Below are 22,622 nucleotides of genomic sequence, written 5' to 3'. Positions count from 1 at the left end.
ATGAAGCACTTACTGTCGTTCTGGCTTGGACAAGGATTACTTGTCTAAGGCTTACTCGGTAGGGTTACTCACTACTTTTTAGCAAAATAAATGTAATCTTCTATTAAAGTTGTATTTAGCAAAAGTGTGAGAAATACTACATGGGAGATATCCCTCACTGTCTTCCCACAGGTGATATGGCCTCAATATTCACCACTGTCTTCTGACAGATGATATCAATTTTAACGCTACACATTAAATTAACAACCAATGCATACGAAGTCATTGCATTATCTCACATACGATAATTAAATACCCCCCAGTCATTTTACATGATTGATTTGACCTAATGGACAAAGTGCATAGCTGACTGATTCCAGCATACCTAAATACATCAATATGAATGGCAGAAAATGAATGGTTAAAACTAAAAGCCTGAAAATCATGCTGTACTTATTTGAGAGTATTCCTGTATAAAAACTGCTGTCAATGTTTCAGTTATTGCGAAGGATTACTAGGGTTAGATTTAGGGAAAGTAGTGGTGTAATATGGCGGCATGAGGTAAACGATTTTTGAGAACTGCTATAAGCAACGAAATTTGAAATCATTAACCAACACAATGTTTTCAGAGTAAACATATAGCAGAGACATGAACTGGAGTGAGTAAGTGTTTTTGGAATATATTGGTCAAACTTTAGCATGAATATTGAATAAATCATTGTTGGGCTACCAACTTTGGGACATGACTTATTGGATTCTGTAAGGGTCAGTAATGGATTTCAGATAGAAATCCAGTAAGGCTTGGCAACTGATTTGACTGACATTTACACCATAATCAATTTTCTGGTTATCATAGATCAGATATAGCACCTGTGAGTATCCCAGGGTTGTTTTTTGAAGACATGCTTGATTGTTAAATGGTGAGTGGGTCCAGTATAATAGAGTTGTCTACTGTGTATAAAAGTGAAATAAACATGCCACATGCCACTGACAAGGACTGGCATAAGGTCGACTTACAATGTTCCCTGTTAGTCATTGAGGAGATGATATGTTCGGTGGGGTGCCAGGGGCATGAACGGTCTGGCTAATTCTGTCGCCTGTCAGGTGGCTTGTGGGGTAACTAATCCTGTTGAAAATATGAATGTTTTTGGCCTTGGGATCGAGAGAGGGGCAACAAGGATGCCACTGGCCCCAAGGAGTCAGTCATGTGCACAAGGAGATAGCCTAATCTTGCAACAGGCGCTGGAGAAAATGTCCTCAGCTATTGGTGGCAAAGACTCATGCTAAGGGAAACAATTTGTAACATGCACGCGAACACGAGCAACCAAGAAGAAAAACGTTTTGGGGGTCGTTTCTGTTTATTCTGTAATTCACTTATGCATACAGTTATAGTCTGCTTCTTATCGTCTCTTCTTGCCCTTGAAATTGCTTTCTGTTCCCAGGCATGCTGGTAGTGTCTTTGCACTGGACTCCTATCATCAATCGAATATGGCTTTCCATTTTGTTTATTTTTTCCCCTTGTGAGGACTTTTGCATATATCGCCCTCTCATTATCCCCCCTCCCTCACCACAATTCCTCTCCTTTGCACTTCCTTGGTGCTGTCACTTTTCACAATGACCAGATATGCCATTGCCTCTCCTCCACTTCTCTCCACTGACACCTCTCCTGAGGGTGGGTGTCTGAAGAACTGTCCACCCAACCCACCCCACTCCATCCCAGTCGTTTACTCATCTTTTCCTTACATTGTCAGAATAATCCTCCATGTGCCACCAATCCTCCATCAATTCTACCCTCCGAAGTGGTCAGGATTAGACACTTTTCTACATGTGACTGGAGAGAGTCGTCAGTGGTCCTGTCAATGTGACGGTGGTGCAGGAATAATTACAGACAGACTGATAAATGATAATAGACCATGATACTTGATCATGGTAATATATCATTATCAATAGATGATAAAAGGGCCAATTCATTCCCTTATCCAGTGATACTGCAAAATGCCAGCAGCCATTTGCCTCCCAATGGTGGGGAATTTCTTTCTTTACTGCTGCACCATTCAAACAGATATTTTCATGTAGTAGAATGGAAAGGGGGGCACCAAGATTACTGTTATTACTGGAACTTTATGACAAGCCTTGGAATTATTTGAAATTGTAAGTAATTAAAGCTTTCATCAGCAAAGCAATGACTAAAATTCTATTGAAAAGCTCCAAAATATCATGAATTTTACATACATGAAAGGCCTTGCATGTCAAATGAATGTATTGCTACTAATGTTTCCTGGCATTTGTAGCCATACCTATAATTCCATATACTGACGATATAGTATTTATCTCAAGGGTGGGCTTTCAGCAACTATTTTTGTATTCTTGTAGGCTATATGGAGGGGCATGTAAGTCAATCAAATACATAAAAAAGACAATTCAGTCCAAGTAACAGCCAGCTCTGGAGAGGCGGCATCAAGAGAGCTGCTAATAGGAGTCAGTCAGTCAAAAGGAAAAGTGTAAGCTAGTGTGTAATTACACACAGTGACTGAGTGCATCGGACAATTACCAGCTCTAATGCTTCATAAATCCACATCAAGGATCTCTCAATCAATATCTAATTCATCACTCTTAGCATTGACTCATTTATTAATTACTCTAGTCATGGACACAGTCTCAACAGCCACTATGAGAGGATTTAATTATTTTGGAGGATGGGGGATGGTTTTGGAGGAGGTGATGTTGATATGTCAATATATGTATGAAAGCTAAAAAGGCCTGTTTTTGGTGTGTACAGCCTAATCTCGTTTGGTTACAGCATCTCACAGCTCCTCTCTTGCCTTATTGTTTATTATTTACAGTTTGGAATGCTCTACGGCCGACTGAATATGTTTAAATTAATTCATAACTTCATAGCATCTCAATTAACATGTCTGTGTGTTCAGTTCACAGTCCAAGATTTGTGTGAACACACATTTTACACATATGATTGGCTTTTGTCTTTTTGTTCCTGATCCAACTCTGACCAAGATAGTTTATCATCAATAAACACACCATTAACACATCACATCTGCTTGAAAACAATCTGCATTCAAATTGATTTTGCCAGTAATGAGGGAGATGAAAAGTGAGATGTTTTGTTTGGGCAGAACAAAATCTCCCCATTTCTGCCAGCACCTCAACCACATAAATCACACCGCAGATGTGAATACTTAGCTTTGGATCCATTTGAATGGCTTCCCTTTCTCCTGCAACAAAATCAAAGCAAAAATAGTCCCCATCTGATTTCCATGTAGTCACCCACTTCGCAATGCAGCATGTATGTAGCATTCAGATTGAGGGCATTTGCTAATGGATAAGGCATTCCTACGGTCCTTTCCAAACTGTGGGTTTGTCAGCTTGGCTTAGCTGATTTTGTGTTGACTGGAATAAGATGTGACATCATGGCCAATTAGTCCCAGCTGCAAATTCTATAGTAGGAAACTTTTGTAGGGCTCTTGCTTGAGTTCTTATGGGTCAAACTCTCCAAATATTGACATCCCAACCATCTGCTGCCAAAAAGGATTTCAGCTCATTATGAGATGGTGGTTCATTCAGGGATGCAGTCATGTTTATCAAAGGAACACACTTAATTCAACAAGACATACAATGCCTTCAAAAGTGTACTTACTCTTGACTTATTACACATCTTGTTGTGCTACAGCCTGAATTAAAAATGGATTAGGTTGAGTTTACCCATCTACACACAATACCTCATGATGAAAAAGTAAAAGCATGTTTTTCATTTTTTTGAAAAATGTATTTAAAATGAAATACAGATATCTAATTTACATAGAGTGCATTTGGAAAGTATTCAGATCCCTTGACTTTCTCCACAGTTTGTTATGTGACAGCCTTATTCTAAAATGTGTTCAATAGTTTTTTATCCTCATTTAAACACAATACCACAAAGACAAATAAAATAAAAAATGAAATATCACATTTGCAATTGAAGTCTGAAATGTACATACAACTTTGACAAATACATTTAAACTCAGTTTTTCACAATTACTGAAATTTAACCCTAGTAAAAATTCTCTGTTTGAAGTCAGTTAGGATTACCACTTTATTTTAAGAATGTGAAATGTCAGAATAATACTAGAGAGAATGATTTATTTCAGCTTTTATTTCTTTCATCACATTCCCAGTGGGTCAGAAGTTTACATACGCTCAATTAGTATTTGGTAGCATTGCCTTTAATTTAGGTCAAATATTTCGGGTAGCCTTCCACGAGATACCCACAATACGTTGGGTGAATTTTGGCCCATTCCTCCTGACAGACCTGGTGTAACGGAGTCAGGTTTGTAGGCCTCCTTGCTCGCACACGCTTTTTCAGCTCTGCCCACAAATGTTTTATAGGTTTGAGGTCAGGGCTTTGTGATGGCCACTCCAATACCTTGACTTTGTTGTCCTTAAGCCATTTTGCCACAAATTTGGAAAATTGCTTGGGGTCATTGTTCATTTGGAAGACCCACTTGTGACCAAGCTTTAACTTCCTGACTGTTGTCTTGAGATGTTGCTTCAATATATCCACATAATTGTCCTTCTTCATGAAGCCATCTATTTTGTGAAGTGCACCTGTCCCTCCTGCAGCAAAGCACCCCCACAACATGATGCTGCCACCCCCGTGATTCACGGTTGGGATGGTGTTCTTCGGCTTGCAAGCTTCCCCCTTTTTCCTCCAAACATAACAATGGTCATGATTGCCGAACAGTTATATTTTTGTTTCATTAGACCAGAGTATATTTCTCCAAAAAGTATGTTATTTGTCCCCAGGTGCAGTTGCAAACCGTAGTCTGGCTTTTTTATTGCAATTTTGGAGCAGTGGCTTCGTCCTTGCTGAGCGCCCTTTTAGGTTATGTCGATATTGGACTCGTTTTACTGTGAATATACAGTGCCTTGCGAAAGTATTCGGCCCCCTTGAACTTTGCGACCTTTTGCCACATTTCAGGCTTCAAACATAAAGATATAAAACTGTATTTTTTGTGAAGAATCAACAACAAGTGGGACACAATCATGAAGTGGAACGACATTTATTTGATATTTCAAACTTTTTTAACAAATCAAAAACTGAAAAATTGGGCGTGCAAAATGATTCAGCCCCCTTAAGTTAATACTTTGTAGCGCCACCTTTTGCTGCGATTACAGCTGTAAGTCGCTTTGGGTATGTCTCTATCAGTTTTGCACATCGAGAGACTGACATTTTTTCCCATTCCTCCTTGCAAAACAGCTCGAGCTCAGTGAGGTTGGATGGAGAGCATTTGTGAACAGCAGTTTTCAGTTCTTTCCACAGATTCTCGATTGGATTCAGGTCTGGACTTTGACTTGGCCATTCTAACACCTGGATATGTTTATTTTTGAACCATTCCATTGTAGATTTTACTTTATGTTTTGGATCATTGTCTTGTTGGGAGACAAATCTCCATCCCAGTCTCAGGTCTTTTGCAGACTCCATCAGGTTTTCTTCCAGAATGGTCCTGTATTTGGCTCCATCCATCTTCCCATCAATTTTAACCATCTTCCCTGTCCCTGCTGAAGAAAAGCAGGCCCAAACCATGATGCTGCCACCACCATGTTTGACAGTGGGGATGGTGTGTTCAGGGTGATGAGCTGTGTTGCTTTTACGCCAAACATAACGTCTTGCATTGTTGCCAAAAAGTTCAATTTTGGTTTCATCTGACCAGAGCACCTTCTTCCACATGTTTGGTGTGTCTCCCAGGTGGCTTGTGGCAAATTTTAAACAACACTTTTTATGGATATCTTTAAGAAATGGCTTTCTTCTTGCCACTCTTCCATAAAGGCCAGATTTGTGCAATATACGACTGATTGTTGTCCTATGGACAGAGTCTCCCACCTCAGCTGTAGATCTCTGCAGTTCATCCAGAGTGATCATGGGCCTCTTGGCTGCATCTCTGATCAGTCTTCTCCTTGTATGAGCTGAAAGTTTAGAGGGACGGCCAGGTCTTGGTAGATTTGCAGTGGTCTGATACTCCTTCCATTTCAATATTATCGCTTGCACAGTGCTCCTTGGGATGTTTAAAGCTTGGGAAATCTTTTTGTATCCAAATCCGGCTTTAAACTTCTTCACAACAGTATCTCGGACCTGCCTGGTGTGTTCCTTGTTCTTAATGATGCTCTCTGCGCTTTTAACGGACCTCTGAGACTATCACAGTGCATGTGCATTTATACAGAGACTTGATTACACACAGGTGGATTGTATTTATCATCGTTAGTCATTTAGGTCAACATTGGATCATTCAGAGATCCTCACTGAACTTCTGGAGAGAGTTTGCTGCACTGAAAGTAAAGGGGCTGAATAATTTTGCACGCCCAATTTTTCAGTTTTTGATTTGTTAAAAAAGTTTGAAATATCCAATAAATGTCGTTCCACTTCATGATTGTGTCCCACTTGTTGTTGATTCTTCACAAAAAAAATACAGTTTTATATCTTTATGTTTGAAGCCTGAAATGTGGCAAAAGGTCACAAAGTTCAAGGGGGCCGAATACTTTCGCAAGGCACTGTAGATACTTTTGTACCTGTTTCCTCCAGCATCGTCACAAGGTCCTTTGCTGTTGTTCTGGGATTGATTTAGACCTTCAGCACCAAATTAAGTTCATCTCTAGGAGACAGAACGTGTCTCCTTCCTGAGCGGTATGAGCGAATGCGTGGTCACTTGGTGTTTATACTTGCATACTAATTTTCGTACAGATAAACGTGGTACCTTCAGGCATTTGGAAACTGCTCCCAAGGATTGTTCTTCTGAGGTCTTGGCTGATTTCTTTTGATTTTCCTATGATGTCAAGCAAAGAGGCACTCTTTGAGTTTGAAGGCATGCCTTGAAATACATCCACAGGTACACCTCCATTTACTCAAATGATGTCAATTAGCCTATCAGAAGCTTCTAAAGGCATGACATCATTTTCTGGAATTTTCCAAGCTGTTTAAAGGCACAAACTTTTGACCAACTGGAATTGTGATGCAGTTAATTATAAGTGAAATCATTTGTCTGTAAAATTTGTGGAGTGGTTGAAAAACACGTTTTAATGACTCCAACCTAAGCCAACCTAAGTGTATGTAAACTTCCGACTTCAACTGTAGGTGCGTGGTTGCAAAGGGCCATGCGGGAGCGTAATCATTGCCTGACACTAAATAGCATAACGCAATGGACATAAATATACCTAGAAAATATTCCTATTCATGAAAATCACAAAAGAAATCACCCTGTCATCTCAGATTTTCAAAATATGCTTTACAGCCAAAGCTAGACAAGCATTTGTGTAAGTTTATCGATAGCCTAGCATAGCATTTTGTCCAGCTAGCAGCAGGTAACTCGGTCACGGAAATCAGAAGAGCAATCTAATTAAATCGTTTACCTTTGATGAGCTTCGGATGTTTTCACTCACGAGACTCCCAGTTAAGCCTACCCCCTACTTTTTCGAACATTCTGTTAAAAATCGCGCAACATTTCAGCGTCCTCCTACTCATGCCAGGAATATAGTATATGCATATGATTAGTATGTGTGGATAGAAAACACTCTCACGTTTCTAAAACTGGTTAAATCACGGCTGTGACTATAACAGAGCTTGTGTTTCATCGAAAAGCGCAAGAAAAACTGCTCACTGAAAACTGGAAAAAATATCAATGCTTCACTTGCATGTATTGTTTAGCCTGTCTAGGAATGGGGTTCCGCTAGCGGAACAGGGTTCCGCAACAGCCAGTGAAAGTGCAGGGCGCCAAATTCAAAACCACAAAAATCTCAAAATTAAAATTCCTCAAGCATTCAAGTATGTTACACCATTTTAAAGATAGAATTCTCGTTAACCCATCCACAGTGTCTGATTTCAAAAAGGATTTACAGCAAAAGCGCCACAGAAAGACACAGCCATTTTTTCCAGCCAAAGAGAGGAGTCACAAAAAGCAGAAAGATAGTTCATATTTCATATTTATATTAAAAAATCTGAGTTTACATTGGCGCGTTGCGTTCAGTAGTTCTAAAACATGCGGTGATATTGCAGAGAACCACATCAATTTACAGAAATACTCATAATAAACATTGATAAAGATACGACTATTATACATGGAACTTTATATAAACTTCTCCTTAACCTCTCTGTGCACGGAACCCACTAGCGGGCTGAAATTCCACAACATACGGTGATCGCTACATAAATAGTCATATTAAACATTCATGAAAATACATATGTCTCACATGTATCGAAAGCCTAGAATCTTGCTAATCCAACTGCGTTGTCAATTTTCAAAAAAGATTTACTGCGAAAGAATACGATGCGATTATCTGAGCATAGAGCCCCATAAAAATAAAAATAAATTAACCAGCACAGGCGTAACATAATCACAAACTGCATTAAAATAAATTGTTTACCTTTGACGATCTTCGTCTGTTTGCAATTCCAATGCTCATTGTTACACAATGAATTATCTTTTTTTTTTATAAAATCCGTTTTTATAGCCTAACACAAAACATTTTGTGAACCGCTTGTGTCGTGAATTCCGTCTCATTCCATTTTCGACGACACATTCCAGGTAAATAACCCACACAGAACGTGACTTTTCCAGTTATGTTTGGTTTCACTGCAATCGTCTGTTTGTTTGTAACGCAATCAAACCTGATGGGCCATTTCGCGGGACGTATTGACTGAAAGAAACCGATTTGAAGACAACAAGTCATGACATCATTGTGCACCAATGATTTGCCCGCTGTTTCGTTGATTGACTGTATTTTAACCCAATGACCACTGATCGTCTTGATATCTAGCTGGGTAGATAGCCAATGAGCTGAGCTAAACGGCAATATGCCATGTTTATGTGTTGCAAGACCAACCCATGTAGTAAGCTTCAGCGTAAAGTGAGTCATTCGCTATTGAAGTTTCATACCGGAAGGAGCTACGCATATTACGCACTGCATTGTTTGGTGAACACGCAGATTCAGCTGTTTATATATCAATCATTATGGCGTCTAAGTCAGGGAAAGCTAAATCTAAGTCTAGATATACAGCTGTACACACAATTTTTGAATAAATTGATTGGGAAGGTGAGACAGAGATTGTTGTAGGACGCTTCATTTAGCGATTGTGGAGGAATATTTTTTGAACGGGAGAGGACATCGTTTGGGACTGGTAAGTTCTTATCATGCTAATGCCCTTGTTTGAAATTAATAATATAAAATATTATTTGTGATTTATTTTTAAATTTAGAAGCAATATATAAACATGTAATGTCATGAAATGTGAGTTGCGTGTGTCTGCCGCCCCACCCCAAACCACATGAAGTAGCCTATTTGAGGCTGTTGAGGAGAGGGCAGGATCTGTTTATTATACCTGTTGATACAGGGCTCATGTGAAACTATTCTAACTGAACATTTTCTTTCACATTGACACTGACTCCGGATGGGAGTCTTATCCGGTGTCCTGTGTGAATTTAAGTATGCTCTCTCTAATTCTCTCTTTCTCTCTCTCGGAGGACCTGAGCCCTAGGACCATGCATCAGGGCTACCTGGCATGATGACTCCTTGCTGTCCCCAGTCCACCTGGCCTTGCCGTTGTTCCAGTTTCAACTGTTCTGCCTGCGGCTTTGGAACCCTAAACTCTTCATTTTTTACTCTTGAGGTGCTATCTTGTTGCACCCTCTACAAACACTGTGATCTCCACCCGGCACAGCCAGAAGAGGACTGGCCACCCCTCATAGCCTGGTTCCTCTCTAGGTTTCTTCCTAGGTTTTTGCTAGTTTTTCCTAGCCACTGTGCTTCTATACCTGCATTGCTTGCTGTTTGGGGTTTTAGGCTGGGGCTATATAAATAGATTTGATTTGATAGAGGACTGAGGGTGTTCCAAATATTGAAAGTGTGTAAATAGTTACCCATGTAATTGTGTAAATGTGTCTATATATTTTTTTTTCTTCATATTTTTTTATCAATAAATATTATTTTTTCTATTTTTTTCTTTTCATTTTTTTCTATTTTTTTTGGCTGGAGTGTGTTAGAATACCATTTTGGTATTTTGTATATAGTTATTTGTTTCAAAATGTATACCTTCACCAATTTGGCCACTTGGGTACATTTGGGCTACTTGTTTGGGACACCAGGGTGACTTCATGATAAATGTCATGTAGCACACTCATTTTGGAAGTTATCATTCTGAAACTTTGTAAAAGTACTGTTGCCCTCTTCCCCATCATCCTATCTGAATGTTTGTTTTTATCTTGTTCATTTTAAAGATGATATAAAAATAAAAACAAAAACGTATGGTTTTTTTCATTGTTTTATCTAAACCAGATCTATTATGTTATATTCTCCAACATTCAATTCAAATTTACACAAACTTCAGAGTGTTTTCTTTCAAATGGTACCAAGAATATGCATATCCTTGGTTCTTTGTCTGAGCTACAGGCTGTTAGATTTGGGTATGTCTTCAGGCGGAAATTGCACAAAGTAGGGGGAAGCTGTAAATGCAACCATTGTTTCAGATTTCAAAAGTCTTTACGGAGAAAGCAAACCATGCAATAATCTGAGTACAGCCTTTAGACAACAAAGCAGCCAAAAAGATACCCGCCATATTGGGTAGTCAACATTACTCAGAAACAGCATTTTAAAAATTCACTTACCTTTGATGATCTTCATCAGAATGCACTCCCAGGAATCTCAGTTCCACCATAAATGTTTGATTTGTTCGATAATGTCCATCAGTTATGTCCAAATATCATCTTTTGTTAGGGCGTTGGTAAACAAATCCAAAAACACGTTCAGGTGGCGCCGAACGTCGGACGAAAAGTTCAAAAATTTACGTTACAGCCCGTAGAAACATGCCAACCTAAGTATGGAATCAATATTTAGGATGTTTTTAACATGAAACTTAATTAATGTTCCAATCGGACAATTCCTTTGTCTGTACAAATGAAGTGAACGCACCGAAGACCGAGGCTGTAGCACTCTGCCAGACCACTCACTGAAAGAGCCCTTATGAGCCCCTCCTTTAGAGTAGAATCCACAAAACAGGATCTAAATACTGTTGACATCTAGTGGAAGCCTTGAGAAGTGAATCAAAACTAATATCACCATGTATCTTCAATGGGGGCTTAGTTGAAAAACTACAAACCTCAGATTTCCCACTTCCTGGTTGGATTTTTTCTCAGGTTTTTGCCTGCCATATTAGTTATGTTATACTCAGACATCATTCAAACAGTTTTAGAACCTTCAGAGTGTTTTCTATCCAAATGTATTAATTATATGCATATTCTAGCTTTTACGGCTGAGTAGCAGGCAGCTTAATTTGGGCACGTTTTTCATCCAAGCTACCCAATACTGCCCCCTACCCCAAAGAAGTTAACGGGGTGATAAGTTTTGAATTTTCTTTCAAATTTTCAACATTTGGGTCTTGACTTGATGTGCATTTGCAATATGAACATTTACTGTGGAACACACTCGCCATCTATTGGATTTTTGCTGTGTGACACTTGGCATTTGCCATATGACATTTGCCATAAGCTTTGAATGAAATGACATCCATTTGAGTGGTATTGGACATTGTGTATATGTTTCGTACGGTGCCAATATGTTCCCATTCATTTTTGTCCATTTCAGGGGGGTCTTCCCTTACATTAGCTGCTCAGTAGTCTATGGTTTGTGGGTAGAAGCTGTTAAGAAGCCTTTTGGACATAGACTTGGTGCTCCGGTACCGCTTACCGCGCGGTAGCAGAGAGAACAATCTATGACTAGGGTGACTGGAGTCTTGGGCAATTTTTAGGGCCTTCCTCTGACAACGCTGGTATAGAGGTTCTGCATGGCAGGTAGCTTGGCCCCAGTGATGTACTGGGCCATACGCACTACCCTCTGTAGTGCCTTGCAGCCGCAAGCCGAGCAGTTGCCATACCAGTCAGGATGCTCTCGATGGTGTCGTGACATGACTTTCATTAATGTGATGACTTATTTATTTAATATTTACCTACTATGTTTAAATGTTACTAGATTAAATTAACCATGTAACAATTAACTCATTGGGAATTTGGGGCACCACGGGAGAAGTTGTTTAACAAGTTACCATCTCCCGAATTAACTCAAGACTATATATATATATACATATATATATATATATATATAATCGATACCAGTCACTTATTGATTGATCAATTACCTCATATCAGTCTCATTCTGAACGTCGCAGACTTATAGAATCTGTACAAACCAGTCTTACTGATCATTCCCTACCACACAAATTGGTTTGTTTATTTATTTACTAACAAACTAAGTGATAACACAGGATACACATACACACGGTATAGGTTATTGATTACAACTTAATACGATGACAACAGGTCCCTCGTGGACAAACACAATGACACTTGTTACACAAGATGGAAAGCTAAAGAGAGAGAGGAAGCAACACTTGGATACATTTGGGACCTACGCTCACAGTAACCCTAATACCTTGGCCTGAACTGCCGCTCTTCTTGGAAAGGGTTCCCCTTTGTGAGAAGGGTTTGATTGGGCCTTCTTCTTCGGGTGGCCTTCTCCAGTGTGGTCGTCTGAGGACTGCTTATCCGCCATGTTGATGATCCCCAGAGTGGTGATGAGAGCAGTGTAGGCGACGATGATTTGAAGAGAATATCCGGATGGTCCTACTTAAACTTCGCTGGTTATAGGCTTAAGTCCACAAAGAGGGGTAAGATAGAAATCTGGATTGTGTTCCTGATAAGCTACAACTGGGGGTGTGACGATTTTTACATGGATGCTGTCGCGCCAAAACCCTACGTTTTGAACTGCTTTCAATCTATAGATATTCTCCAGTTGAACATCTGTTGGCGTCAGTAAAAATCCCACTTCATTGCCGACCCCAGACTATAGGTGTCACGACTTCCGTCGAAGTCGGTCCCTCTCCTTGTTCGGGCGGCGTTCGGCGGTCGGCGTCGCCGGCCTTCTAGCCATCGCCGATCCACCTTTCATTTTCCATTTGCTTTGTCTTGTCTTCCCACACATCTGGTTTCAATTCCAATATTGCATGTTGTGTATTTAACCGTCTGTTTCCCCCATGTCCTTGTCCGGAATTGTTTATTGTAAGTGCTTGTGTACATTATGTCTGGTGTGCGAAGGGGTTTTGTCCCATTGTATATATTGTTTTTGTTCACGGTGATTTTTATATTAAACTACGCCATTGTGACACAGTCTTTGCTCTCATGCGCCTGTCTTCTCTGCTGCCAGGACACACTCCTTACAATAAGCCAAATGTGGCTGTAATGGCTTTATAGTGGTAGCTGGCTAGTGGGCACTAGATTTGAGGAGATTATATTCATGGCCAAGTGGTCCATAGAAGAGCTAACTTCAAGAGAAAATCCTCCAATAACAATCAAACCAATTGTACATGGGTATAGTCATAGTTTGTGACCTCTACTAGCTTTCCTACCGACAGGAGGGTTTTGTTCAGGAGAGTGGTGTGTGTGTTTACCACCAGAATAGTATCATGGAGAGACTTTCCCACGTTGCAACCTGAGTGCCTGTGATTTCATATGTTGCTGGAGAAGTGGCATCTCTTCAGTAATCTCCCTAACATTTATTTTGACTGCGGCTAGACTGACTGCGTTAATGGCAGTGGTACCTAGAGCAAATAGTGACCCTACGGCTGAACCTATAGAGAGTAGCGCCTCGATGAATCGTTTTTCTGACTGGGTGACTGAACTTTGAGTTGGGCCAACATATGGGCCTTGTCTAGCTGGGCGTGCCTAACTGCCTGGGTGATCCAGTCTGCCCCGGCCCAACTCAAATGTGCCACAGCTGGAATGTGTTGGTGGTGCACGGTTTATTTTTCTAGTTATAAGGAGTCCTGGATAATTGTGGAGAACAATTCCCATAGAGGTCAGCTTGTGAGTACATCTGCTGGGTTAGTATTGACCAGGTTGCAGAGTGTCAGATTCAGCCAATGAAACTCCAGCCTACAAAAAAGCATAATTGGAGATATTTAACTATTTCAGTGGTTTGTTTTTTGTAAACGAAAATGTTTTGACAACAAATTCAGCACAGCGCGGGACAATATTGAAATGACGGAGCTGTGAGTCGGGAAGCAGGTGCAGGTGAAACGTATAATAAAACAACAAAACCAGTAACTAAAAAAATCCATAAGGCTACACGCCAGGAAACAAGAACAATACCAACTAGTGAGAAAACACAAGGGAATGACATGGAAAGGGGAGGAAATGATGAAGGTAATGATTCCAGGTGTGAATCCTAATTATTAGCAGGTGTGCGTATTAATGAATTCCAGGACCGGTGGTTAGTATTCTGGTGACGTCGTACACCGGAGGGGAGGAGCAGGAGGAGATGTGACAGTACCCCCCCTCTGATGCGCAGCTCCAGCGGCAGGACAACGCCGACCAGAGGGACGACCCAGAGGATGAGGAGCGGGTCGGTCAAGGTGGAAATCACAAATGATGTGGGGGGCCAGAATGTCCTCCACCAAAACCCAACAATGCTCCTCTGGGCCATACCCCTCCCAGACCACCAAATACTGGAGCCGGCCCCCACAACATCGGGAATCCAGTAGGGATCTGACTGCATACGCCGGGCCCCCCTCAATGTCCAGGGGGTGTGTCGTGGGGGACAGTATCAGCTAGGGGACCAGGAACCACCGGCCTTAGAAGGGAGACATGAAAAGAGGGTGAGATGCGATAGTGAGTGGGTAGTTGTAACCTGTGTCACCTTGTTGATCCTCAGGAGAACCTTGAACAGCCCCACAAACTGGAACACAGGGGTCTCACTGCTGTGGTGGTCTTTCGGTTCCTTCTGACAATGGATGGCACGCAGGATGGAGTCTCACATGCCACTCCACACTTCCTCATCACGCCGGAACTATTCATCTACAGCAAGAGCAGGTCCACGGGGCCAGAGCCAGCTGGAAACCCAAAACACACTGGAAGGGGGTCAACCCAGTGGAGGAGTGATGTAGGGAGTCCTGGGCGTACTCTGCCCAGGGAAGGAATCATGCCACTCACCCTGCCGATCCTAACAGTGAATCCTCAGGAACCTCCCCAGCTCCTGGTTCATCCTCTCCACCTGGCGGTTGGACTGAGGCCGATAACCAGAAGTGAGACTGGCCGTGACCCCAAGCTTCTCCAAGTAGGCACTCCAAACTCGATGTGAATTGGGGGCCACGGTCAGAGACTATGTCCACTGGAAGGCCATAATGCTGGAAGACTTGCTGAAAGAGTGCCTCGGCGACCTGGAGAGCAGTGGGGAGACCAGAAAGAGGGATTAAGCGACATGACTTTGAAAATCTATCCACTACCACCATTCTGGTGAAACCATCAGAGGGGGGAAGATCAGTTACAAAGTCTATGGATAGATGTGACCAAGGTCACTGAGGCACGGGAAGCAACAGGAGCTTCCCTGCTGGAGCATTCTGGGGGACTTGGTTTGAGCACATATGGAACAGGAGTTGACATACCGAGTAACATCCTGCACCAAGGTGGGCTACCAGTATTTCTCAGAGATGGAGTGGATGGTGCGAAGAATATCTGGATGTCCAGGTCAGCAGCCGATCCCTTATCCCTGTGGGAACGTAGATGAGCTCGGAAGGACAATTCCCAGGTGCAGACTCCCTCTATAGAGCCTGGCGGATGGCCACATCTATGTCCCAAACCGCTGGACACACATCTCAGGAGGACGGGATTATGGGTGCCCTCTGGACAGGAACCTCTCCCTAATCATAGATGCGGGACAGAGCATCGGCCTTGATGTTCTTAGAACCTGGGTGATAGATCAGCGTGAAGTTGAACCTGGTGAAAAAAAGTGCCAACCTAGCTTGGCATGGATTCAGTCTCCTCACTTTCCTTATGTACTCTAGGTTCCGATGGTCTGTGTCTCCACTCCTCTAATCCCATCTTCACCGCAAGGAGCTCCAAATCGCCGACATCATAATTCCTCTCTGCGGAGGACAGTTTCTTAGAGAAAAAAAGCACAAGGAAACAATTTCAATGGGTTACCCTGTCTTTGAGACAGAACTGCTCCTACGCCACCTCAGATGCGTCTACCAACCTACAAGGCCCACCCTTGAGGGAGGTGTGAGTGGTGGCGCTGAAGTTCCTGATGAAGCGGGGGTAGAAGTTGGCAAACCCCAAAATCCATTGAAACCCCTTGATGGTGGTTGGGACTGGCCATGACCTTATCGCATCTACCTTGTCCTCCATCCTCACTCCCTGCGGAGTGATTTGGTAACTCAGGAAGGATACAGCCCCCTGGTGGAATTGACACTTCTCCACCTTGACGAACAGGTGATTGACCTAGAGGCGTTCCAGGACTGCTCAAATGTGGGTGATGTGATCTTTCAGGTTGGTCGAGAAGATCAGGATGTCATCAATGTATACAATTACCTGCCGTCCGAGCATGTCCCTGAACACCTCGTTGACAAATGCCTGGAACATTGACGGAGTATTGGCGAAGCCAAATACTCATAGTGTCCAGACATCGTACTCAAGACCTTCTTCCACTCATCCCCATCCCATGCGGATGAGATTGTTGGCGCTTCGAAAGGTCCAGTTTAGTAAAGAACTGAGCCATGCGGAGTTGCTCTATGGCTGACGGCACCAACGGGAGAAGGTACCAATACTTCTTGGTGATGTCATTGAGTCCTCGTTAATCAATACATGGGCGTAATTCTCCCTCCTTCTTGGCCACGAAGAAGAAACCAGCCGACACAGGGGACATGGATGTGTGGATAAAACCCTGTTGGAGCACCTCTTGAATGTAATCCTCCATGGCCTGGGTCTCAGCCACAGACAGAGGGTAAATGCCTCTGCACGGAGGTGTAGCACTGGAAAACAGGTCAATGGCACAATCCCAGGGGCGATGAGGAAGGAGACAAGTAGTGCGGGTCTTGGAGAATACCTCCTTAAGGTCCTGGTATTCCTCCAGGATGTTGGGCTGAAGGGCAACCATAGGACTCTCAACCAAAGGGGACAGGGAAGCAGGTATTTTGGCATTCAGGTGACCAGTTTGTGATTTTTATCCTTGACCATGAGATGATAGGGTTATGGTGTTGGAGCCAAGGGAGGCAGGGGATGATTTTGTGTCCTGGGGCACTTGTGATGAAAAAAGAGATGCTCTCCTTGTGACTGGACTCTATGGTGAGGGTGAGTGGTTGAGTGATGGTCCTAGTTCCTGCTGGCCAACAGTCGAGTCCTTGAACCGGACAAGGAGAGGAGAGTGGATAGATTGTAATTTTGAGGGAGGAGGCAAGGGTCTGATCCATAAAGTTTCCTACGGCGCCGGAATCCACTAAAGCTGTAGACACAGTACATGAGGGACAGTCAGCCAGAGTGATGGACACCGAAAAGAGTCTAGCAGGAAGAGCTGAATCTGGAATACTCACTCCTGGTCTAGGGGATGGAACATCATGTGACCATCCCTCTGCTCTAGTGGATCCCTAATTCTGAAGTACCGGACACCACTAGAGCTTGTGCCCTCCTTGCTCACAATACAGACTATCCGCCTGCATCGTTCTGCCATGGAAAGGCTCTGATCCATGGGTTCATGCTCTCCATGGGTTTAGGCTCTGATCCAGAGTACTTGCCGAAGGAGGGAGAGAAGTGATGAGAATGCCTACGCTCCCGGAGAAGGTTATCCAGGCGGATGGCCATCGCAACGAGTGCGTCCAGGGTGAGGTTGTCGTCCCGACAGGAAAGTTCTGTCTGGATCTCCTCGCGTGAAGCGCCGGCTCATTCCATCCACTGGAAGCTGCTACTGTCCAGAAGGTGAACGCATACCCAGCAGCCGTCTGATTCCCCTGATGTAGCTGAAGCAGACGCTCACCTCCGGCTCGTTCGGTAGACTGGCTCTAGAGTATCCTCCTATACTTGGTTGCAACGTCAACGAGACACAGCAGACTATGGAGAACCTCTTCCATGGCCATCCCCAGTTGAGCAGGCTGGTCATGGTGTTGACGTAGAAGGTACCCTTGTCCTTGTCCGTCTGAGAGATTTCCGACCTACCTGCTGCTTCCATAGTTTGAGTTGGTACTCTGTAATAACGGCGCTGTGAGTCAGAAAGCAGGTGCAAGTGAACAGTTTAATCAAACAACAAAACCCGCATCAACACAATTCCATAAGAAAAATACCAACTGGTGAGAACTTAAAGGAGTGACATATAAAGGGGAGGATATGATGAAGGTAATGAAGTCCAGGTGTGAATCATAATGAGATAACAGGTTCGCATAATGATGAGTGCCAGGTGTGCGTAATGATGAATCCCAGGACCCGTGGTTAGTACGCAGGAGGGGAGGAGCAGGAGAAGATGTGACAAATATCAACAGTGATAATGAACATATGTCTTACAGCTGGGAAGAGAAGAAGCATACTGATCTGCGACATACTGATCTCCTGGAAGGGATCAGCTGAGGATACTAAACAATTTTATCTGACTCTGCTAGGTTTCCATCTATTCGGTGCTTGCTTGCACCCCTTCTATTCCCATGAGGGTAGGGTACCACCTGATTTGGTTCCTCTGGACCCACTTGAATGTGTTATTTTGTCAACCTTTGCTGATTCTGATTTGATAAAGTACAGGTGACAGCTTCACCACAATCTTGTGTGGTTCCGTCCAGTAGGGCTGTATGTGGCTCTGATTGCCATCAGTACCCCTGCGAGTTTGAGGAACTGTGTTTTAGGAACCACCCACCTTTGTGTTGCGTTGGTTTCTGAAACATAAACCAGTAGGTCCTCTACAAGTGGGAGGTGCTGCTTAGTTGTACACAGCGAACGCGTCGTGTGAGCCTGCCAAAGCCAGCTCGGACACTGGGTGATTGACAGGGTCAGACAAAAAAGCCATCAAAATGGCGAGGGACACATCTTGGTGTTGTATTGCTACTAGGTCACCATTCAGGAATGAATGAGCAACACATTATGCAACACACTGCAACACATTATGTTCTTGCGAAGATGTTTTCCACAGTGCTACATGGCTACCGCAGATACCATGGGTTCCTCGGTGCTGTGAATTGCACCACATTTCGCCATGCTGTTGGCATGGTCGTTGACAAGTTTGCACGACCAGGTGATTTGGAATGTCCCTTGACTTTCTTCCAATACACCTGTATGTCGTGTTTGGTTATGATGTCATCGCAGGCTAGAATGAGCTCTTTGTTTTTCACTGCTTTGCCATTCAAAGTAGTCCTGTGCTTTTGTTTCCAAAACGGAAAGTGGCATAAGAAGGTGAGTCTGGCATAGTTTGAGTCGGTGCAGATTGCCAGTTCTGACAAGTTGTCTTTCACCGCCATTTGTTGTGTGATAAGCATGCCAGCAACTGGCTGGTCTTGTTGCCTAGCTGAAATTGAAGCGGTTTGCACGGAATCTTGTTGTGCCTTACCAATCCCACACCAGATTGCAAGTGGTCTAGATGACAGTAAGAACAGCCATCCATAAATGCATGCCAAGACACACGTTCTCTTCAAAGTAGTGATGGTTCAAAAGCAACAGTGGAGCTATGTTACATGGGGGTGGTGCGAAGTCAGTGTCGACACACCGCTAAAGCTCCGCCCAAAGGCAGGTTTTCTGCTTTTGCATGGTTGACTACCACATCATGGCTCATCATGTCCTGACAAAATAGCCCGTTTACTTTGGGAACGTTATTTTTCCAAAAATGAAAATAGTTTCAAGAGGTTAAGGCACTTCATATTTATGTAACTAAACTACATATGTGTAATTACCCTCTTACCATTAGAATCTAAACATGTCAAAGAGGATCAGATTAAGTAAGGGATAATCAACGAGGAGCAATGCATTCAATGGAGTTGCATTATTTTCAAAGAATGAATAGAACCCAGAGTTGATTATCCCGCTTATATGGAGGCAGCATTTGCTGCTAGAAATGTGTTAATTTGCCGTTATAAACTGGGTGGGTCGAGCACTGAATGCTGATTGGCTGACAGCCGTGGTATATCAGACCGTATACCACGGGTGTAACGTTCTGCTTTTCTTTTCTCAGTCTACCTTGTGTTCTTGAACAAAGCCCTGTTTCTTTGTGTTCTGGAACGTAGCCCTGTCTTATTATTGTTCATTGATTTCACCTGTGTTAATTTCTCACCTGGTCTCATCAGCTCCCTATTTAGTTATGTTACGTACACCTCTCGGAAGAGGGAACACAACAGCCTGCTACAACTCAACTCCCCGTGGAGCGAAAGAGGTATGGGATTGTTGGTTGCGAGTAAGAATGACAAAGGCAGAGAGTGGTACCGTTTTACTGGGAATTTATTCCGTCACACGGTAATTTTAGGGAAAAGGGGCTGGACGGAAAAAAGGCAAAGAAAGTAAATATCAAAGCCCATCTCCTACCTTACCTGCCTACCCACTACTTACCTAACTAGCACCACCTGGTGCACTAACCAAAATACAAGGGAGTGGTTTGCCCAGGTCTTACCTAGTGTGTATAGACAGTATATATACTACGGGTATATGTATGCCCACGGGCCTCTTGCCTAAGCACTCCCTAGGTGCCTTCCCCTTTCCCCCCTGGGAACAAAAACAATTTCAATAATCAAAACCACTGCATCCTATTGGCACACAACCAATCAGCTCTCTCACTCAACACAGGACACACTAATCATCTTTCTCCTAACAACAACCAACACAGACTATCACCCTCATCTCGCTTCTCTCAGCAATCATCTGTCATCTGAGCAACCAAACACTGGCTTATATAGCTGGAGAAGGAGTTGGTAATTGAAGGCAACTGCGTCCTCTGACGAGAGGGTGGGTTCAGCTCCAATTTACCATGGTCAACTCCAATCAGCTGCTTGGGGGATTCCAGGAAGCCGTTTTCCTGAAACACATACATGCAATCCACAACACAGAAACTGGGGATCTTAACTAGTTCAGTTCTTTCAGTTTGTATGGTTGTGAGGTTTTGGTTTTGATTGCCTGCCTGCCTGCCTGCCTGCGACCATGATTCCTGCCTTCTGCGAAGGCTTAATAAACATCTGCCGCGGCAGGCACAGGCAGGCAATCAAAGCCTCACAACCATACAAACAGAAAGAACTGAACTGCGCGTGAATCTACACCTTTTTCTCCCTGAGTATTCATTACAACGGGTATGAGTAAATAGATTTTTACTGCTTTAATTACATTGGTACTGAGTTTATAATAGCAATAAAGCACTCAGGGTTAGACCCAACTGTTGTATACTTAAGGCATGAGGTGGTGTGGTACATGGCCAATATTCCACAGCTAAGGACTGCATCCAGGTGCTCCGCGTTGAGTTGTGCTTAAGAACAGCCCTTAGCTGGTATGTTGGCCATATACCACACCACCTCATGCCTTAAGTATACAACGGTTGGGTCTAACCCTGAATGCTTTTTGGTTACAATCACATTTCAGCCGGTCTCTATTCCACAAGTGACCACCGGCTAAATCTATGATGTTAAAATGCGTATTTACTCTGTTCCATCTAACTGCGCAATCCACTGTCTCATCAGCCCAGCCAGGCAATTTATGAATTTGATCTTCACTATAAAAATCATTTAGACATTATCTCACATTTCTTTTAGCTTAACATTTAGATTTCAACAGCAGAGAGTTGTATAACCCTAATGTTACCGAGCTAGCTAGCGAACTACATGCCAAGAGTGTGCAGAGCTGTCATCAAGGCAAAGGGTGGCTACTTCAAATGTTTAACACTAAATTTCAAATGTTTAACACTGTTTTACTACATGATTCCATATGTGCAATTTCATAGTTTTGATGTCTTCACTTTGATTCCATGATGTAGAAAATCGTAAAAAATAAACCCTGGAATGAGTAGGTATGTCCAAACTTTTGACTGCTACTGTAGATATCGTGGCAGATAGGAACATCGTTGAGACAACCATATCTTCACGCTACTAGCGTGATTGTACCATCGGCAAAACACAAAGCCCACAACAATTGCTACAAAACACAACCTCATTCATTGTTTTATCAGACAGCACGCTCAATCAACCAATGACATCATTGGTTGAACTCTCCCAGTGCACAAATTCTATTTCGCAGTATGAAATACTTTAATAAAACATCAATGACTAAGTCAATACAATAGGGTTCATAAGGGTTTTCGGTGAGCATTTCTTAATTTCCCTTTTCCGTCTGAAAGGACATTACCTGTGGTTTCTCTGATCTCCAAAACTTCGACATATCTCTGACATTTCCCAAATCTGATCACCTTCCCCCTACAGAGGAAAATTAAACAGAACGTTGTCATTATTGGTATGATGTACAACTAACTGTAAGGTATAGGGGCAGAGCTGAAATTATGAATTTGTGCACTAAAACTGACTTAATCATGAGAATGTATGATAATCGGTGGATTTGTGTGACATGGTAGACTTTTTTTCTTGTATTTGAAAAGATGTTTGTGTATTGAAATTCTTCTGGTCATCATTGGCAACCACGGAGCCATTACCGCTCGTGTGTTGCTACCTCTATTGGCATAACAACATTGCCTGATGTTTCATAGGGAATAATTGATTATCTATGTAAATGTTGTCTGCTGTTTTTTCCAGTCTAAAATTTGACAATAAAGACCAGGACTTTCAAGTGTTGAGGAACTGTCTTGGCAACAACTATGTTGTAATGGCTCAGTGAAGGTATTCTGAC

At 42.7% G+C, this 22,622-nt stretch overlaps 1 protein-coding gene and 1 long non-coding RNA gene across 3 annotated transcripts in view; one reads left to right on the top strand and one right to left on the bottom strand.

The window, feature by feature from the left end:
• Window positions 1–22,622, bottom strand: part of LOC149985141 (uncharacterized) — a 714,490-nt gene that overhangs the window by 298,303 nt on the left and 393,565 nt on the right. The window lies entirely within an intron of this gene.
• lingo1a (leucine rich repeat and Ig domain containing 1a) overlaps window positions 1–22,622 on the top strand; it is a 392,386-nt gene that overhangs the window by 236,486 nt on the left and 133,278 nt on the right. The window lies entirely within an intron of this gene.

This window comes from Oncorhynchus mykiss, chromosome 2 (assembly GCF_057628025.1).
Source record: "Oncorhynchus mykiss isolate SJ-2025 chromosome 2, ASM5762802v1, whole genome shotgun sequence".
Classification (NCBI taxonomy): Eukaryota; Metazoa; Chordata; class Actinopteri; order Salmoniformes; family Salmonidae; genus Oncorhynchus; species Oncorhynchus mykiss.
Note: the sequence above shows the minus strand (reverse complement) of the source record. Positions and strands in the feature narration are given on the sequence as shown.